Raw genomic sequence first — 21,243 nt, 5'->3', positions numbered from 1 at the left:
AGTGATGTGCTGGTGTCCCCGAGTGATGTGCTGGTGTCCCCGAGTGATGTGCTGGTGTCCCCGAGTGATGTGCTGGTGTCCCCGAGTGATGTGGTGGTGTCCCCGAGTGATGTGGTGGTGCCCCCGAGTGATGTGGTGGTGCCCCCGAGTGATGTGGTGGTGCCCCCGAGTGATGTGGTGGTGCCCCCGAGTGATGTGGTGGTGCCCCCGAGTGATGTGGTGGTGCCCCGAGTGATGTGGTGGTGCCCCCGAGTGATGTGGTGGTGCCCCCGAGTGATGTGGTGGTGCCCCTGAGTGATGTGCTGGTGTCCCCGAGTGATGTGGTGGTGTCCCCGAGTGATGTGGTGGTGTCCCCGAGTGATGTGGTGGTGTCCCCGAGTGATGTGGTGGTGTCCCCGAGTGATGTGGTGGTGTCCCCGAGTGATGTGGTGGTGTCCCCGAGTGATGTGGTGGTGCCCCCGAGTGATGTGGTGGTGCCCCCGAGTGATGTGGTGGTGCCCCCGAGTGATGTGGTGGTGCCCCCGAGTGATGTGGTGGTGCCCCCGAGTGATGTGGTGGTGCCCCCGAGTGATGTGGTGGTGCTCCCGAGTGATGTGGTGGTGCTCCCGAGTGATGTGGTGGTGCTCCCGAGTGATGTGGTGGTGCTCCCGAGTGATGTGGTGGTGTTCCTGAGTGATGTGGTGGTGTTCTTGAGTTATGTGGTGGTGTCCCCGAGTGATGTGGTGGTGTCCCGAGTGATGTGGTGGTGTCCCCAAGTGATGTGGTGGTGTCCCGAGTGATGTGGTGGTGTCCCCGAGTGATGTGGTAGTGTCCCCGAGTGATGTGGTAGTGTCCCCGAGTGATGTGGTAGTGTCCCCGAGTGATGTGGTGGTGTCCCCGAGTGATGTGGTGGTGTCCCCGAGTGATGTGGTGGTGTCCCCGAGTGATGTGGTGGTGTCCCTGAGTGATGTGGTGGTGTTCCTGAGTGATGTGGTGGTGCCCCTGAGTGATGTGGTGGTGTCCCTGAGTGATGTGGTGGTGTCCCTGAGTGATGTGGTGGTGTCCCTGAGTGATGTGGTGGTGTTCCTGAGTGATGTGGTGTGTGAGGGTGAGGGTGTGAGGGGGTGAGGGTGCGTAAGGGTGAGAGGGTGGTGAGGTGTTTGAGGGTGTGAGGGTGAGGGAGGGTGAGGGTGATGGGGTGAGGGTGTGTGATGGTGAGGAGGTGTGAGGGTGAGAGTGAGGGGGTGTGAGGGTGAGGAGGTGTGAGGGTGAGTGTCCGAACTAAATGGTGGCAGGGCAGACATCATAAGACAGAGAGAAGAGACTGCGTGGTGACTGCGTTGGTCAGTTTCAGAATCAGGAGGGGCCGAGTCAGCACAGTCTGCGAGGGATCTACGTGTCTAAAGGCAAAGCATAGCGGATGTAGCATTGCAGCTAGCAAGTCAAGTGTTTTCAAGCTGAGTGTCCATAGAGAGATGGCAACACAGCAACAGCATTTGAGGAGCAAGGCTACTGTAAACAAGCACGGTAGGCTTTCACTTTCGTCAAGAAACAAGTTCTCGGCATTGCTGTGGCAGGGGGGTGGGCGGGGGAGCGGCAGCCTTTGAAGTCTGATGCAGAGGCACAGACAAATGGTGGTGTGTTATGTGGCTGGCATTATGTGTGCACGCGCATAGATCACATGAACTGTATGCGATACGCAGCCGTTTTGGTAGACTGTTCTTTACCGCTTACTATAATCTCGCCGGAGCAATGCGCAAGCGCATTGGATCAGGCGAGACCTAAAAAGTTACCACCCACTTGAAAGGAAGTGTTAATTCATTTGCAAACGCCTCCTTTGTGAATGTTTAAAAAAGGACTGTTGGGGAGTAGGAAGTGGTCCACAGGACCAAGCTGTAACAAAAACAAGCATTGGCATAGCCAATAGGTCTCGCTTTTGAGACCTTATAAGTGATTAGCCATGCAACACTTGATGTTGTTTAATCAACGATATAGTGCTGGCTAACTAAACACTTATAATGTCCCAAAGGCAAGACCTATTGGCTGTGCATTGAGGGGCCTTATAAGTCTTTAGGTAGAGCTATTGACTGTGCTAATGTTTCTAAGCTGTGCTGTAGAGAAGTGTGGCTGCTGTGCAGCATGCTGAGAAGTTGTAATTAAAAAGTGTAAGAAGCACTGAGTGATGCTGTGGTGTTGGTGAGTGATGCTGTGCTGGCCTGAGTGATGCTGTGCTGGCCCGAGTGATGCTGTGGTGGCCCAGAGTGATGCTGTGGTGGCCCGAGTCATGCTGTGGTGGCCCCGAGTGATGCTGTGGTGGCCCCGAGTGATGCTGTGGTGGCCCGAGTGATGCTGTGGTGATGCTGATTGAGGCTGTTGCGCTGCAGAGTGATGCTGTGGTAGCGCATAGTGATGCTGTGGTGGTTCTGAGTGATGTTGTGGTGTTCCTGAGTGATGCTGTGGTGAAGGTGAGTGATCCTGTGGTGGCCCTCAGTGATGCTGTGGTGGTGCTGAGTGATGCTGTGGTGGTGCTGAGTGATGATATGGTGGTGCTGAGTGATGCTGTGGGGGTGTTGAATGATGCTGTGGGGGTGCTGAGTGAGGCTGTGGTGGTGCTGAGTGAGGCTGTGGTGGTGCTGAGTGAGGCTGTGGTGGTGCTGAGTGATGCTTTGGTGGTTCTGACTGATGCTGTGGTGGCGTTGAGTGATCCTGTGCTGGCCCTGAGTGATGCTGCTGTGGTGTTCCCAAGTGATGATGCTGCGGTGTTCCCGAGTGATGATGCTGTGGTGTTCCCGAGTGATGATGCTGTGGTGTTCCCGAGTGATGATGCTGTGGTGTTCCAGAGTGATGATGCTGTGGTTTTCCCGAGTGATGATGCTGTGGTGTTCCTGAGTGATAATGCTGTGGTGTTCCCGAGTGATGATGCTGTGGTGGTCCCGAGTGATGTTGCGGTGGTGCTGAGTGATGTTGCGGTGGTGCTGAGTGATGTGGTGAAGGTGAGTGATGCTGTGGTTGTGCTGAGTGATGATGTGGTGGTGCTGACTGAGGCTGTGGTGGTGCTAAGCGATGCTGTGCTACCCTGAGTGATGCTGTGGTGGTGCTGAGCGACACTGTGGTGGTGCTGAGTGATGTTGTGATGGTGCTGAGTGTTGTTGCTGAATGATGCTGTGGTGGTGCTGAGTGATCTTGTGGTGTTGTTGAGTGATGCAGTGTTGGCCCGAGTGATGATGTGGTGTCGCTGAGTGATGCTGTGGTTTTGCTGAGTGATGCTGTGGAGGTGCTGAGTGTTGCTGGGGTTGAGTAGAGCGATGCTGTGGTTGAGTAGAGCAATGCTGTAGTAGCGCTGAGAGATGCTGTGGTGGCGCTGAGTGATGCTGTGGTGGCGCTGAGTGATGCTGTGGTGGCGCTGAGTGATGCTGTGGTGGCGCTGAGTGATGCTGTGTTGGCTCTGATTGATGCTCTGGTTGCACTGAGTGATGCCGTGCTGATGCTGAGTGATGCTGTGGGTTTGCTAGTTACAGTGGTAAATAACTCCCTCCAAATGTGCACGGGTGAACAATTAATGCAGATATTTAATTTGAAAGTGTTTTAGCAATACGTAAATAGCAACACAATACTAGTAACACCATAAATTGAACTTGATACAGGCTTATATGAATAATAGCTTTTGTAGTAGTAGTAGAAAACATATTTGAATAGCAAATATACAAGATACACTGTGCCAACTGGCACTGGGTACTTTTTACAGGTTGCAAGACTCAGTTACTTATGTATATATATAGTTATTGCAAGTTATTGGATTTAGTAGGAGAGTGAGTTATTGAGTTAGATAGATATGGAGATAGTAAAGCGCTATTGTGTGGTAATGGGGTTAAAACTATATTACCAAGAATAAAAAAAAGTGTGAAAAGTGTCTGAGGTGTAAGAGAGTAAGGCCCGATGTTATACTGATAGGAATGAATTTGTAAAAAAAAAAAAAAAAGGACTCGCATTTATGTGTTTAGCTTGCAAAAACTGTATCGTGAGAAAATGCTAAATAGCATGGACTGTTTTATTAAAAGCATTATGTAAAGTGTAGTAAGGTCTGAGCAAATTTGTAGTATATTACGTATTGGAGGAATGGTGTGTTAGTACGTTGTTTGTGACACCTTTAACAAAACTGCAAAATGTGTATTTTTTAAGATTGGCTTGAAACCACTACGGCATTTGTGTGAATGCAAAACATCAAATGGAACAGGCAGATGCACCGAAGGTGCCTTTGTCTGTTTTTTTTTTTTCTGTTTGCAATTGTAAAGAAAGCTTTTAATGGAACGGGTAAAAGCGTAAAATGTGGTATATGAACCACAACAAGCTGCTTTTATTGGGTAATTGACAACGCAGAATAGATGGTGAGGTAGATTAGGTTAAGGAAGTGGGCTCCTAATATGTATAATTAAGGGTAAAAGGGCTGTACTAGGAACAGGCTGTTTGAGGGGAAGAATTGAGCAAGTGCGTAGATGAAACGTGTGGTGGGGGCGATAACATTTCAAAATGGAGCTGGCTGAATTTATTATGCAGATTATTCCAACTGGAGACGTGGTCGAGAAGAAGGTGTGTTGTGGGGGGGAATAGTTTTTGTGAAGGGAACAACATGAGAAGAGGAGGAGCCGTGAGCACCAAGGAGAGGCGGCGCCTGAGATAATGAAGCTTAAATCAAAGACGCGCTCTGTGGTGGTGGAGGGGGAAGAACGTAGAAGCGCGCGAGAATAAAAGCCAGATGGCGCCTGATAGAGCGATGCGGGGAATGCGTATTACTGTGCGCCTAACCGCACGCTCTAGGCACACAAAAAGCTGTATTCAGCTTTTTAAAGCCCACTCACTAAATGTCTCGCCAGGGCAGTACATGCGCTGGCTCAGGCGAGACCTAAAAAGGTACTTTTTTCTCTCAGGTGACCACCCCAAATCAGGAGGGACACTCCGGTCACCACCATCAACTCGGGGTGGGGAAGGATTGCAGTCGAGCAGCCACCGCTACATAGGCCAGGGGTGAGTAGCCGTAACCAAGGCAACGGATTACCAAGGCTTGAACCAAGGTTTTCCTTGAGGAAAGTGGTAAAAGAGGGGAGACTTTTCTCAAAAGACGTAGCATATGGAAGCAGGACCCTGAGGTGACCGAAGTGTGTTCTTTCATAGAAATAGACTTATCTACGCAGACTCCAAGGTTTTTTACTAGCAAATTTTTCTACTAATTGGGTGAAGTCATCGAGTAGTGAAAAACTGATATCCGCAACCTCCAAAGGTGCAACTCAACATTCACCATCACTTTCGGGAACACCAGAGTGGTGCTGGTAAGCCCAAAGGGGAGCACTGTAAATTGAAAATGCACATTAACTACTTTGAAATTCAGGTAGCATCTGTGGGACTGCATGATGGGGACATGAAAATATGCATCCTACAGGTCCATGGCAACAATCATGTCGCCTGGATAAACAGTGGTCAAACCGAAGTGTCGGTGAAATACGTTAAACCAGTATGGCAATATTTCCGTGTGGCACAACAGCGTCTGATTCTGTAGGATACCGGCCCACAATCCTCCTTATTAGATGGGAAATATAGACCCCTCAAAATATATAACCAAATAATAACAAGCCAGTGGCGCGGCAGGTCAATTTTTATCACAGTCAGCGTAAGGTTCAAATTCAGAGTACCAGACGCTATTGTGCCACACGGAAATATTGCCATACTGGTTCATCGTATTTCAATGACACTTCGGTTTGACCACTGTTTATCAATTGCGGAAGTTTGTGGGAGGCAAACTTTAGACCATAAGACACGATTTTGCCCAGGGGGTCTACTGCTGCAACATCACAGCTACTGATGCCCACTGAGAATCCGGGCAGATCGTGACTTGGACTTTCTTGCACAGGACCACTTTTAGACCTATATTGAGACTATTTAGCCCTGACGAAGTTCCAATGAAACGAAACGCGTTGGCTGTGGTTGGATTTTAAAAGATTGAAAAAAAATAAAGAATTCATGTGGATATATTGGAAGCTCTTTTGATATTATTTTTTGGTGCACAGTCTTTGTCTTCAACAATTTTGGTATCTGATCCTCAGTGGAGCGAAAGTGCGGCGAGCTCCGGACGTGTTTGCATAGACTAAGGACTTATATTTTACTTTGAAATTGAGGTGCTGAACCATGGTCAGCCGCAATGTTAGTCTTTGACAACAGATATGAATTAATTTTGGTCTCTTTCAACAATAAACATAGGTACAAAAATGTTGGCGAAACTAGCAGCCAGCAGACCCCTACCCTTGCTTCCTATAATTGTCCGGTCAGACCAGTTTGGCTATATCACAGGTCGGTCCACATTTCATAACCTATGCACCATTTCTGCATTGCTACGTAAATTTAATCCAGATTTGAACATTGCAGCAGTTGTTTGGGATGCAGCTAAAGCATTCGATTTAGTCCAGTGGGAAAATCTATTTTCAATACTGTGCATTATGGGGAATCCCATGATACTTCTTGGCCTGGATTAAATTACTGTACATGGACTCTACTGCTAGGATTTGTCTGAATCGTTAGGTTTCAGACCCCAAACATATCACCAGGGGTACTTGCCAAGGATGCCCCAATCCCCTATTTTATTTGAACTGACGACTGAGCCACTAGCAACTGTAACCTAGGGCAACAACGCTCAAACAGAGGTTTGTATTTTAGAAAGCGAGGAATTCTAATATCTTTATATTCAGATGACATGGTTCTCTTAGTCAACAGGCATGTCTATTAGGGATGCATGCACATCCCCAGAATAGCCAGTGGATTTCATTCATGCATGGCAACAGAGCACCATGCTAATGCCAGTCATATGTCCCAAGCACTCAGTAGTGCCCAGGCCAACCCAGGTGACATATTTGGCAACGTCCTAGGCACTCTGAAAGGTATGAGACTTGGAACTCCAGAGGAACTACCAGCAATGTCTCACTGGCCTTGAGCCAAAGGGTGAGAGTTGTAGGCAGACTGCATTGACTCAAATCAAGGCCAAACTTTCAAAAGAACATCCATTCTCCAAACCCTTCTGTCCTTTTCAACTGTGTTAAATGGAAGTAAGGGCTCAGATGAAAACGCTGTCAGGTGCAAACCTTAAGTTAGTACATAGGTAGGTCCAGGACTTCCGCCTTCAAAAAGGAAGCAAAAATGTTTCTCATCAACAAATTAACATCCTAAACCTTTAACTCTCTGAAGCCTACTTGCCACCGCTTTTAATCAAACAGCAATGTCTACCTCATTTGTATTATATGCGATTCCCGATTGTATGTATAACATGTGATAATTATGTACTATAAAGCGCTCTGATAGCCCTGTGGGTCATGTCCGCGCTATATAAAACTTTATAAATAAATGAAATAAATAAATAGTAAAAGATGCAGTCTCTTCCATTGGGGGTCCAAGAGGCGACAGCAACCCTGTGTTAAAGGCAGTATCCAGCACATTGGCCTCTTGCAAGTCTATGTACATGTTATCATCATCATAGTGGAGGTTTATCATTCCCATCATCTTTGCCAGGTTGATCAGGATCTAATACAAAAAGATGATGAAACCTCTGGGGCTGGCTTCTCTGAAGAGTTTGGTCTGAATCTGAGGGTGCTGTGACCAGATGCACTGGAGTGGACCTTAGTCGAGGTCAAAGAGGATTCAGCTCTAGGTAAGATACCAGTGGTGAAAGAGACTCAACCTTCGGTGCCAGAGAGGTGGGAATGAACATCAGTGGAGAAGGACCCAGTGGAACCTTGGAGCCAGAGTGGAAGGCGAGAGTGGACCAGCTGGCAGTAACCGGACTAGAGGCTCCCAAGGAACCTAAGGGCTAGAAGAAGCACCAGAGGGAGCCAGAAGAGTGCCAAAAAATATGAAACATGGCCTCTTTTAGGGTCTGGACTTCTTGTGGTGTCACCAACGGCCCAGAGAAGTTGGCGCAACATGACCACAAGATTAATTGGCACCTTGCCGCTCTCTGATTTCTCTTTGGACAGAGAGTGGCAGAAAGGGGTTAAGTTCTGTTTCTTCTTTGACATTCCCAACTACCTTGACCATAAAGAAGATCTGTCAGAGGTGCAGCCTCAAGTATGAGTAAACAGCCTCGATTTTGGGCGAGAGCAGAATTTATGCAAGGTCTGAGACCTCTTTCAATGTTCAGGGATGTCCAGCTTAGCTTCATGTCCCAGATCGCTTTCAGGTGCATAAGGGCACATTCTTTGCACGTCTTGGAGTCGTTTCCTGAACCTAAGCTCCAAAGGCTGACCTCGAGCAGGTCAGTCTTTCTCATCTGTATCCAACAATCACAACATGGTTTGAACCCTGTAATCTACAGTGGAGACGAACAAGTTACTTACCTTCGGTAACGCTTTTTCTGGTGGATACAGTATCTGCATGTGGATTCTTCACCTTGTGAATATCCCCCTGCGTCAGCAACGTTCAGAAAATTCTTTTGTAGCAGGCCGGCTTGGACGACGTCACAGATGCACGGCATCGCGAGCGACTGACTGACGTCACCGACTCCTTATTAGGCCTACGTCGGCGTGATGACATCAGTTCCGCCCTTTTTTCCGTGCCTTCGAGGCACCCGGATGGACCAATGACAGTAGACATATACATATACAATGTACCCAGCACAAAATATTCAAAAATACACACTAAGGGGCTCATTATGATCGCGGACGGACTTGAGTCCGTCCGCGACCATAGAGGAGGAGGGAACCTCCGCATGGCCTGCGGAGTTCCCTCCTGTCAAATTAGGATGTGACCGCCACCCTGGCGGTCACATCCTCTATATTTACCATTGCTGCGGGTGCGGCTTCAAGCTGCACCCGCCGCAATGGTAAAATGCATACATTTCATTTGTATGCAGAAAGCGGCAGGCACCGTGCGGTGCCTGCCGATTACTGCATACAAATGCAGGGGGGTACCATAGGCACCCCCCATGTGCACCCCCCACCGCCCCTTCACCAAGGGGGCCCGCAACGGGCCCCCACAGTGAAGTTACACATGCTTTTCCACGGCGGAAAAGCCGCCGTGGAAAGGCATCTGTTTTACACCACCCTAATGTGGCTGGCGGTGTCTGATAGACACCGCCAGCCACGTTACAGCTTTTCCGCCGCGGTTGTAAGTCAACCACGGCAGAAATGCGGCGGACTGAAACCAGGACCCACCAGCCATCCTAATGTGGCGGTGGGTCTTTGGTGGGTCCGCAGAGGATTTTCCGCATCCTCCGGGCCGGCGGTGGCTTCAAACCCGCCCGGAGGATGCGGAAAATCGTCCATCATAATCAGCCCCATAGTGTGTAGACCATGCATGAAAAATACCATATATAACAAATATAAATATATATAAACACATAAATGCATTTAAATATTGTTATAAACTCAGGTATAGAAGAGTGGACAACGGGGTAGCGGGTGGGCATGTGAGGAATCCACAGGCAGATACTGTATCCACCAGAAAAAGCGTTACCGAAGGTAAGTAACTTGTTCTTCTGATGGATACATCTGCCAGTGGATTCCTCACCTTGTGAATAGATTTCCACAGCAGTCCCCACTCCCGGAGGAGGGTGTCCACTCTTCTATACCAGAAAATCTTAAAGGACAGAGCGCGAAAATGGCCGTCCCTCCTCATCTCGCTATCCAAGCAGTAATGCTTTGCAAAAGTGTGGAGGGAGGCCCATGTCGTTGCTTTACAAATGTCCTCTACAGGAACACCCCTAGACAAAGCAGATGTTGAAGACTTTGCTCTAGTAGAGTGAGCTCTTATACCTTCTGGAGGCTCCTTACCCGCAAGGGAGTAGCAGATCTTGATGCATAGTATAATCCATCTTGAAAGTGTGCGCTTGTGCACAGCTCTTCCTTTCTTGCAGCCAGCAAATCCAACGAAGAGCTGGTCATCCACTCGATAGTCTTGTTCTATCAAGATAAAAGCTCACCGCTCTCTTTGGGTCCAGACGGTGAAGACGCTCCTCCTCCTTGGAAGGTTGAGGGGGAGGATAGAAGGTAGGAAGGGTAATGGACTGTCCTAAATGGAATGGAGTAACCACCTTCGGCAGAAAAGCAGCTCTGGTCCTAAGAACCATTTGTTCAGCATGAATGGTCAAGAATGGGGGCTTTGGGCTAAGAGCTTGAAGCTCACTTAACAGTCTTAAAAGACAAAAGTTTCAAAGGACACCTGTGCAAAGGTTCAAATGGAGAACCCATTAAATATGTAAGAACTAGGTTCAAGTCCCATTGAGGTAAAATAAAGGGAGTAGGAGGAAACTTATTTGTTAAACCCTTTAAAATTCTCAATACAACAGGAGATTTAAACAAAGATGGTTGATCCGGTAAACAGATAAAAGCCGATAAAGCTGATAGATAACCTTTTACCATAGCTACAGCAAAACCTTGCTGCGCCAATCGAGCTCTCAAAGGATCAACAGAATTCTCCCCACACCAGGGTACAAATTTAGACCACCTAGATGGATAGATGGACTTGGTGGAGTCACGCCTGGCTGATTAAATGACATCCAACACATCAGGTGGGAGAGAAAAGGAATTCAGGTTGCCACGTTCAATCTCCAGGCATGAAGGTGCAAGGTCTGGAGGTGGGGGTGTAGAACCTGCCCCTCCATCTGAGAGAGGAGGTCTGCCCTGAGAGGGAGACGGAGCGGAGGGCACGAGGAGAGGTGGAGAAGATCTGTGTACCACACCCTTCTTAGCCAATCCGGGGTGATTAATATGAATTGTGCCCGGTCTTGACGTATCTTCTTCAAAACCCGAGGAATCAAGGGTATGGGAGGAAATGCGTAAAAGAGTTGTGAACCCCAACTCAACTGAAACGCATCCCCCAATGCTCCTTGCATCGGAAACGGGAGACTGCAAAATGACGGGCAGTGAGCATTCTCGTGAGGGGCAAACAGGTCCATCTGAGGAGTTCCCCATGTCCGAAAGACATGATGAACTACCTCTGGATGAAGCCTCCACTCGTGGACGGCTGAGAACTGCCGACAGACTGTCTGCACGAACGTTCAGTACTCCGGCCAGATGATTTGCCACTAAACAAATCTGATGGTCCTGAACCCAGGACCAGAGACGCAGAGCCTCTCTGCAGAGACACTGCGACCCCACTCCTCCCTGTTTGTTGACATAGCACATCGCGGTGGTGTTGTCCGTCAGGACCTGAACCGACCGACCGCCAAGGGAGGGGAGGAAAGCCTTGAGCGCCAGACGTATTGCCCGCAATTCCAAAAGGTTTATGTGAAGAGACCTTTCCTCTGGAGACCAAAGACCCTTGACCTCCAGATCCCCCAGATGAGCACCCCACCCTAGAGTGGATGCATCCGTTATCACTGTGGCCACCGATGGAGGAGTTTGAAAAGGCTTTCCTTGAGACAGATTGCCTTCCACTCCCCACCAAGACAGATCCGCCGCAGCTTCTCTGGAGACCCTCACTGACTCCCTGAGATCCCCTTGGTGTTGATACCACTGCCTGCGGAGGCACCACTGGAGTGCTCTCATGTGCCAGCGTGCATGGCTGACCAACAGAATGCAAGAAGCCATCAGACCGAGCAGACAAATGACCTTCAGGACTGGAACGATCGCTCCATTGTAAAATAAAGGAATCATTTCCTGTATGTCGTGAATCCTTTGAGGTGGAGGGAATGCACGACACACAGTTGTGTCCAGTACCGCACCTATGAACAGGCTGCACTGGAAGGGCACCAGGTGAGATTTGGGTACATTTATCGAAAAACCCAACCTGTGCAACAACTGAGTTGTCTCTTGAGGATGATGGAGTACTATCTCTGGAGATTCTGCTTTGATCAGCCAATCGTCTAGATAAGGGAATACTGGAATCCCTGACCTTCTGAGATGTGCTGCCACCACAGCCATCACCTTGGTGAAGACTAGAGGCGCAGTAGTAAGACCAAACAGTAGGACCGCAAACTGGTAGTGCTGCGATCCCACCGTTGTCCTACCCCAGCCGAGAAGGTCAGAAACCTCGGATTCTTACTGGACAAAAACCTCTCCTGCACAGCGCAGGTGAACCAAGTCACTTCAGCTTGTTTTCATATGATGAAGGTACTTAGAAAGATCTTGCCCTTTGTTCCGCCCACCTTAAAAAAGACTGTCATTGCTGCCCTTGTAATGTCTCGGGTTGATTATTGCAACTCTCTCTATCTTGGTACGGGAGAGAAGCAATTGATCAAGCTGCAGGCTATCCAGAACGCGGCCGGCAGGGTTCTCCTGAACCTGCCAAAGCGTCACCCAACCTCCCAGGCCATTCGAGAGCTGCACTGGCTGCCAATTAAGCGCAGAGTCCAGTTTAAAGCCCTCTGCTTGGCCCACAAAGCCGTTCACGGAAAAGGATCAGATGATCTGGCCAAACTCCTCCCGCGCTATGAGCCCAACCGAACTCTAAGATCGGCCAATCAAGACCTGGTCTGCGGGCCTAGAATCCGGAAAGTGCGTTGGGGTGGAAAATCATTTTCTAATCAGGCCTCCAAACTCTGGAACTCATTGCCTGTCGAACTTCGCTCACAAGCCTCCAAACTGAGATTCAGAAAATCCCTGAAAACATGGCTGTTCTCCCTGCGGTGATCTGTCTCACATCACCTTCTATTCTACAGCGCCAAGACGCCGCGGCATTCGAGCGCTTAATAAAAACTTCAGTCAGTCAGTCAGTCAGTCAGTGAAGCGGAGATACTTTCTGTGCGACTTCAGAATGGGTATATGGAAATGAGCATACTGTAAGTCGATCGACACCATCCAGTCTTCTTCCATCAGCGCTTGAAGAACCTGCGCAAGAGTGAGCATCTTGAACTTCTCCTGATTTAGGTAAAAGTTCAAGATCCTGAGATCCAGGATCAGACGAAGTCTGCCATCCTTCTTGGGGATCAGGAAATACCGGGAGTAGCACCCCTGACCCCTCTCCTGCTCCGGAACCACCTCTATCGCACCCTTTTTGAACAGTGCCTTAACTTCTTCCTGAAGGAGCAACATGTGGTCCTCCGAGCAAAAACATTAGCAAGGAGGGTAATTTGGGGGAAACTCCCGAAAGGGAAGAGCATACCCATTCTCTACGAGATTGAGAATCCAAAGATCTGATGTAACCGATTCCCAATCTCGTAGAAAATAAGCAAGCCGACCCCCCCACAGGACCCGCATGATCCGGAATGGCGGATATAGGGCTGCTTTGCTGGTGTAGGTGGGGAGTGGGTAGTAGAGGAGGAAGTGGAGGAGGAGGAGGAGGCTTGACGTCCACGAGAACGACCCCTTTGTCTGCCTCTGTAGGACCTGTATAAAGGATTCTGTTGCTGCTGGGTCTGCTTAAAGGAACGAAAAGTAGACCTTCCAAAACCCTTGTACCTTTTGGAGACAGAGCCTCTAGTCTGCAAACTCAAAGATCTTGCCGTTGCTCTGCTATCCTTAAACCTTTCCAAAGCAGCATCAGCTTTCTTTCCAAAAAGGCCAGAGTCATCAAAAGGCAAATCCATCAGAGCAGCTTGAACATCCGCAGAAAACTCGGAAGTCTTTAGCCAAGCAGCTCTTCTAGTGGCGATCGAAGACCCCATGATCCTAGCCACCGAATCTGCTGTGTCCATACCACTTTGTATGACCTGCCGAGCTGCCGCCTGCGTGTCAGATATTACTTCATTAAAGTTCTTTCTATCCTCCTAAGGAAGCTTAGGCAATAGCTGCTTCAATGTATCCATCAAAGCATGGACATATCTGCCTAGCAAACAAGTAGCATTAGTAGACTTTAGGGCCATACTGCCCGACGAAAACACCTTCTTAGCATTCTGATCCTGCTTCTTCAAGTCTTTATCTCCAGGAACCTGGGGAAAAGCATCTGCAGATCTTTTCGAGCAAGCAGCCTGAACCATCAAACTCTCTGGAAAAGGATGAGTGGACAAGAATTCAGGATCTCCAGGCGCCACTCTATAACGCCTTGCTACTGTCTTTGACACTGCAGGAGCAGTAAGTGGTCTACTCCATACCTCCAATATGGGATCAGTAAGAGCCTCAGTAAATGGAAGAGTTGGCTCAACCACAGAGGATGGAGAATGAAGAACTTCAGTAAGGATGTTCGACTTGTGGATGGCAAAGTCAAATTCAAGAGCTCCGCAGCCTTCTTAATTACCACATGGTAAGGCGTCACATCCTTAAAAGGAGCATCAGATACCGTGGGCAACTCCCATTCTGGTGAAAGTTCCAGTCCACTTGCATCATGCAACTCCTCAAAATAATCCTCCTGATCCTGAAGCTCGCCTTCTTCAATCTCAGCTTCTCCAAAATTTCTTTCCTCCAAAAGGCGCTGCGCTCTACGCCTCGACCACTCTATTCGAACCGGCGTCGTCGGTTCCGGTAACTACTTCGATGGAGCCGGAGCCGGCGTCGAATGAGGAGCCTGAGCCGCCTTCGAATGAGAAGCTGGAACCGGCGTCTAACTTCGAATTGGATCACGAGGTCGCTCCGGAGCCAGTGAAGCCGTGTACGGAGTCGATGACCTCGGTGGCGCAGAGAGATGCCATGGTGGAGTCGGCGTCGGCATAAACGGCAGGAAAGGAGCCGGAGCATATGTCTGTGGCACACCTAGATTATAAGCCAATGGACCCATGGGACCAGCAGGTGCACCAGAGGGGAACATTGCTCTCGCATAAACGCCATACACAGCGTTTAGAAAATGCGATGGGTCCTGACCAGGACCAGGAAATTGAGGGTACGAACCTACCGTCTGCTCCCGAGGAGGCTGCACCGGATTCGACTCCTGTTCCACTTGTTCCTCGGGACGTCGTACCGGAGTCATCGATCCCTGAGGAACTTCTTCACCTTCATCATGCGCCGAAGACTGATATGGAGACAGATTCAATACCGGAGCCGGTGTAGGCTCCCGAGACTGTAAAGGCGCGGCCTCACCTTCAGGAGTACGAACTGGAGAGGGAGATATCATGTCCTTATGATGTCTTTGAGAAGATGACTTCTTTTTCGAGTCAGACTCCCTGCCGGAATGGTGTCTCGAACTGTGCTTATTTCTCTTGTGCTTCTTTTTAGATGAACCAGAAGCATGACCCGAAGCTGACTTTGACGCCGACCTCGATCTGGACCTCGACCTCGAACGTCTCGATCTTGACCTCAAAGTCCTCTTGGTGTCCTTACCCTTCATTTTGGCAACTAGAAGTTTCGCCTCCCGTTCCCGAATAGCCTTTCGGTTCATTTATGAACAGGATCGACAACCCTTGACGTCGTGATACGAACCCAGGCACCATAGACAGTCACCATGAGGATCGGTGATGGACATCATCCTCCCACATGAATCGCATAGTTTAAATCGTTGACATCTCCACGGAAGACAGCTAAACCAAACAGATACAAAACAAAAATCCACAATAGTAACAAAGTAACAATCCGTAAAACAGAAGATCCCAAGAAACCGTTAGCGTCGACGACGCGGAAAAAAGGGAACTGATGTCATCATGCTGACGTAGGCCTAATAAGGAGTCGGTGACGTCAGTCGGAGTCGAGCGCGATGACGTGCTCCTGTGACGTCGTCCACGCCGGCGTGCTACAAAAGAATTTTCTGAACGTTGCGGACGCAGGGGGATATTCACAAGGTGAGGAATCCACTGGCAGATGTATCCATCAGAAATTACTCCTCTGTACACTGGAATGAACGGTTGATGAATTTGTTAACAGAGGAAAGGGAGTGGTGTTCCAGATCCACATACAAAGGCACAGAAAGAAAAGGACTGGACTCATCAAACAGGGATGGCGTTTGTATACAGCTCTGGCACATCATTTCCAGAATGGAAACCAATCAATGTGGAGCTGCCCAGCGCCACCTAGAAGCACATGGGAGCACTGCTATGAACATTTTTTCAATCTAGTTTGGTGCCTGGGGAACATTCTTAAGGTCAGGAATCTGTGGTTAGAAGTATCCATCAGAAATATGTTTCACACTGTCACATTTATGTAGTCTGACAAAGTCAAGCTCTCTATGCCTGAGTCTGTAAGGCTTCTGAAACCTGAGCTTCAGCCCTTTTATTTAAAAGCCAAAGCCTGCAAGATCTAAGGGATACTGGGCCACAACAAAAGTGTTATGGAGTTCAGGAGGGCCTGCACACAAGTCTCCAGTTTAAACTACACGTTTATACTGGACATATTTTTCTAATGGGGACTTTTTGACGTGCCTTGCACTTATACAATAATATACTTAGAAATTATATTGCATGCAGCACATTTCTTAGTCAGCATTTTATCATGTTGCCTGTACTCTCTCTCCAAGGATAGGAACAATTAAAAGGAAGCCCTTGCATTTAGTTGTCGAGTTGGAGACAGCTATGTGTCTCAAGACAAACAATCACATTGGCACTGCACCTTTGACAAAGTGCGATTGGAAAAGTGCTTTTATTATATAAACCGCCTCTCAGACAAATTTGTCAGAGGAGCACTGCTGCGGATTATCTTGGAACACTGAGCTCTTTGACTGAGATGCAGCACTGCTGACTCTAGCCTTCATCCTGCAAAGGATGGAAGCCTGCTTTACCCCAGATTGACTTCCTGACACATCATACATAGGTATGGTGTTGCCCCAAGAGATTTAGCAGAGGGTACTCCGAATGCATTCTTGTTAGTGTCAGTAGTATTAGATAGGAGTATAAGCTTAAATATAATTATATAATCACGCAACAATGTTATAATGGTTGAACTGTCAATCTTTTTCACCATTCTTGTAATGCTGGTTACAATGCTAAGTTTCATTCTCCTAATAATTACAGCTCGTGCTTTTTACACAAGAATACAATTGTTTCAATAAATGTTTGAAAATCCAGTTTGTATCATCTTTGTGTCTCCTGGGCATGCCTGAGTAACAACAAACGGGTAGATCTGCTTCCACGATTTCCTTGGGGAATTATAGTGGTCATGTTCTAAGGTTGCAGACACCATCAGGCACCCTGGAAGGGTAGGGGTTCAGATGGCGCACTGTGAGCTAACTAGGAATTAGGCCAACATACTGTGATGGGAGAGGTGTGGCGCAGTGGCCAGAGTGGCTAACTCCGGAGCATTGGGCTCACGGTTCGATCCCCGGTGGCAGCTCAGTTCAGCACCATGAAACTCTCTCTGGGCAACAGCTTACTTAATCTCCCCGACGGCCCCCAGCGTCTTAATACCTTAAGGGGTGATATGTTTGCACTTTACAAATATGGATTATTATTACGATGTTTGGTGACTCAGTCCCCTTATTCCGACGGTTACGTTGTTCAGATACAGTTTCTACGAATTAAGTAGGACTGTGTATGACAAAGGCTGCTGAGGCCATTTACCTCTGCTGTCTTGCAACCAGAAACACTATGACAGTGAAAACTTTCAGAAACCTATTTACAAAAAGGAAGCAGTGCCATTTCAAACTGCAGGCATCAAATCTTTAATTTCTCAATCTTTCATTTTTTCTTATTCCATTTCACAGCTCGCTAGAGCCAAGGGTTGCAGAGGGTTGTGGCGACGAGAGGCAGAATAAAGCAAGATAGGAGGAAGGTTTCATAGTTCAGAAACCATTTTGTTTCCTAGCAAAACATGACAGTAGGGAAGAAAACTGAGGCCCCTGCTTTCAAGCAAATTCATTTTCAAGGATGCATTACAGGACTCTCAACCTCAAAAAATGGGTCAACTTTAAATGCCAACTTGGGTGTTCTTCACGTTAGAAGATAACTATTTGAGGTGCCTGGAATTTTACATCCACACTTCTAAAACTAGGTCAGTGAAGGAACCATTGTTGTTGTTTTTTTACACAACTCTTTATTGCAGTGATTAACCATATAACAGAGATGAAGCGTCTTTTATTATACAAGATGAACAAGTTACTTACCTTCGGTAACGATATATCTGTAAGAAACATTAGTTAGTGTTAGATTCCTTACCTTAGAATATCCCCAGGCGTCAGTCTGGATCCGGAAACTTTTGCGTAGCAGTACCCCTGCGCGTCGGTAGGCGTCGTCTGCAGGCGTCCCCTGCGGCTCCGCGTCCGTCGTCGGCGTCGTGCGCCGTGATGACGTCGCTGGAGTATATAGACGCCACCTCCGCGCGCTGACGTCAGTTCTTTGTACACAGCTTTTCCGCGCCAGAAAACGCAGAGCCATGAGAGAACCAACACTGGTGCCATTTGAAACTAGGGCCCTGAAAGGGATGTCCTTAACCCTAGGTATCAGTTCGCAGAACGGGGAGGATGGGTGGGTTCAGTAAGGAATCTAACACTAACTAATGTTTCTTACAGATATATCGTTACCGAAGGTAAGTAACTTGTTCATCTGAAAGAAACACGTTAGTGTTAGATTCCTTACCTTAGAATAGATACCCCAGCAATACCAACCCCGGTGGTGGGTCTGCGAACAGATACATTCCTACACCAGAAAGTCCTGGAGGACAGAACGGCCAAAGAAGCCATCCCTCCGGACTTGACTGTCCAGGCAGTAGTGCCTCGCAAAGGTGTGCAGCGAGGCCCACGTAGCTGCCTGGCAAATGTTCTGCAAAGGGACTCCCCGGCCCAGGGTAGTAGTAGCTGCCGTGGCCCGAGTGGAATGGTCAAACAGTTGGTCATCCACCCGGAACTGGCGTGTGCGATCCATATAAAATGAAAGCGCACGTTTTGGGTCCAGCCGATGGAGCCGCTCTTCATCCTTTGAGGGATGCGGAGGCGGGAAGAAGGAGGGGAGGGTGATGGACTGCCCGATGTGAAAAGCAGAAACTACTTTGGGCAGGAAAGAAGGTCTAGTCCTGAGAACCACCTTGTCAGGATGAATAGACAGGAAAGGAGGTTGGACAGAAAGAGCCTGGAGCTCACTTACTCTCCTGGCAGAGGTGATGGCAACCAGGAAAGCCGTCTTTAAAGTCAGGAGACGGAGAGGACAAGAATGAAGGGGCTCAAAGGGAGCACACATCAAAAAGGTCAGAACCAGGTTCAAGTCCCACTGAGGCATCACAAACGGAACAGGCGGATACATGTGTGTGATGCCCGTCAAGAATCTGGTCACAATGGGGGACTTGAACAAAGAAGGCTGATCAGGAAGCCATAGAAAGGCAGAAAGGGCCGAAAGGTAGCCCTTGATAGTGCACAGAGCAGAGCCCTGCTGGGCAAGAGAGAGAAGAAACAGAAGAACCTCGGAAAGAGGGGCAGAAAGAGGATCCACAGCCTTTGCTGTGCACCATGCCACAAATCTGTTCCACCGACAGGCGTATACCGACTTTGTGGAGGGACGCCTGGCTGCCAGAATTACATCACAGACTTCAGGAGGCAAGTCAAATGGCCTCAACTGCCGCCGCTCAATCTCCAAGCATGGAGGTGGAGACTGGACAGGTTCGGGTGGAGGACCGTCCCCTGCTGCTGCGACAGAAGGTCCTCCTGAAGGGGCAGGCGGATCGGGGGACCGACTGACATGCTGAGTAGCTCGGGATACCAGTACCTTCGAGCCCAGTCCGGAGCCACAAGGATAACTTGGGCCCGGTCGCGCCTGATCTTCTTCAGCACTCTGGGCAGAAGTGGTATAGGCGGAAAGGCGTATAACAGACCGCAACTCCACTCGCGCCGAAAGGCGTCGCCGTGCGAGTGCCGTCTTGGAAACTCCAACGCCCAGAACTGATGACATTGTGCGTTCTCTTCTGTGGCGAATAGATCTAACCAAGGCTCTCCCCATCGCAGAAAGAGGCCTTGCGCCACGTCCGAGTTCAGACGCCATTCGTGATCCATCGAGCACCGACGGCTGAGTTCGTCCGCCCTGGCGTTCAGAGAACCTGCCAGGTGTTGAACCGTCAAAGTCACGCCCTGACGTTCCAGCCACTGCCAGAGGCGCAGAGCCTCCTGACAAAGGGTCCACGACCCCACTCCGCCCTGTTTGTTGCAGTACCACATGGCGGTAGTGTTGTCGGTGAACACCTGCACCACACTCCCGTTGACAAAGGGGAGGAATGCCTTCAGTGCTAGACGAATCGCCCGTAGCTCCAACAGGTTGATATGGAGCCGGGACTCCGCCGGAGACCAGATGCCTCTGATCTCTGCCTCTCCCAAGTGGCCACCCCAGCCCTGGAGGGACGCGTCCGTCACGACAACGTGCTCCGGTTGGGGAAGGGAGAGGGATCTGCCACTGACCCAATCGCGGTCCGTAAGCCACCACTGCAGTTGTCTCGCAGTGCCCTCCGAGATCAAGACGTGGTCGGACAAGTTGCCCTGATGCTGGGCCCACTGAAACTTCAGGTCCCACTGCAGAGCCCGCATCCGCCACCGGGCGTGATGCACCAGAAGGATGCAGGAAGCCATCAGCCCCAGTAGCCGCAGCGTCAACCTGACCGAAACCCGGGATAGCGGCTGAAAGATGGGAATCAAAGCCTGTATATCCCGGACCCGCCGTTCCGGAGGATAAACCCGAAACTGCGCCGAATCCAGAACCGCTCCGATGAAAAGGAGCTTTTGAGAGGGACACAGGTGTGATTTCGGCACATTGATGGAGAACCCCAGGTCGTGCAAGAGGTCTGCCGTCATCTGAAGGTGGTGGACGACTGTCTGGGGCGAGCCCGCCTTCAACAACCAGTCGTCTAGGTAGGGGAAGACTGAAACCCCTAACCTGCGCAGATGGGCTGCGACCACCGCCATCACCTTTGTGAACACCCGTGGGGCGCTGGTAAGGCCGAAGGGGAGCACGATAAACTGAAAGTGCTCCTGGCCTACCGTGAACCGCAGGTAACGCCGGTGGGCCGGCAGGACGGGGATGTGAAAATACGCATCCTGCAAGTCCAACGCTACGATCCAGTCTTGCGGGTCCAGAGCAGCCAAGAGCTGAGCCAATGTCAACAACTTGAACTTCTCCTTCCGGAGGAAGCCGTTGACGTTCCGTAGATCCAAGATAGGACGTAGGCCCCCCTTGTCCTTCTTGGGTACCAGAAAGTAGTGGGAATAGCAACCACGCCCTACTTCTGGCCCAGGAACGCGCTCGATGGCCCCCTTTGCCAAGAGGGCCGTAACTTCCTCCTGCAGAAGTGTCAAGTGGTCCCCCGACACACGGTGGTTCTGCGGTGGCATGGCTGGAGGAGTGGTCTCGAAGGGGAGGGAGTAGCCCCTTCGGACGAGCTGCAGCACCCACCTGTCCGACGTAATTGTGCGCCAGTGAGCGTGGTGATGGCGAACCCTGCCACCCACTGGCGTCACATGGGGCCGTAAGCACGAACTAGGAGGATTTGGAGGCAGATGCTGCGGGGGGAGATGTGGCCTGAC

General features: G+C 49.6%; 1 protein-coding gene across 3 annotated transcripts in view; it reads right to left on the bottom strand.

The window, feature by feature from the left end:
• The window catches only part of CEP170 (centrosomal protein 170), a 598,101-nt gene that overhangs the window by 58,654 nt on the left and 518,204 nt on the right, over window positions 1–21,243 (bottom strand). The gene's annotated exons all lie outside the window — the stretch shown is intronic.

The sequence above is a fragment of the Lissotriton vulgaris genome, chromosome 6 (genome assembly GCF_964263255.1).
Source record: "Lissotriton vulgaris chromosome 6, aLisVul1.2, whole genome shotgun sequence".
NCBI classification, from domain to species: domain Eukaryota; kingdom Metazoa; phylum Chordata; class Amphibia; order Caudata; family Salamandridae; genus Lissotriton; species Lissotriton vulgaris.
This window is presented reverse-complemented; position numbering and strand designations above follow the sequence as displayed.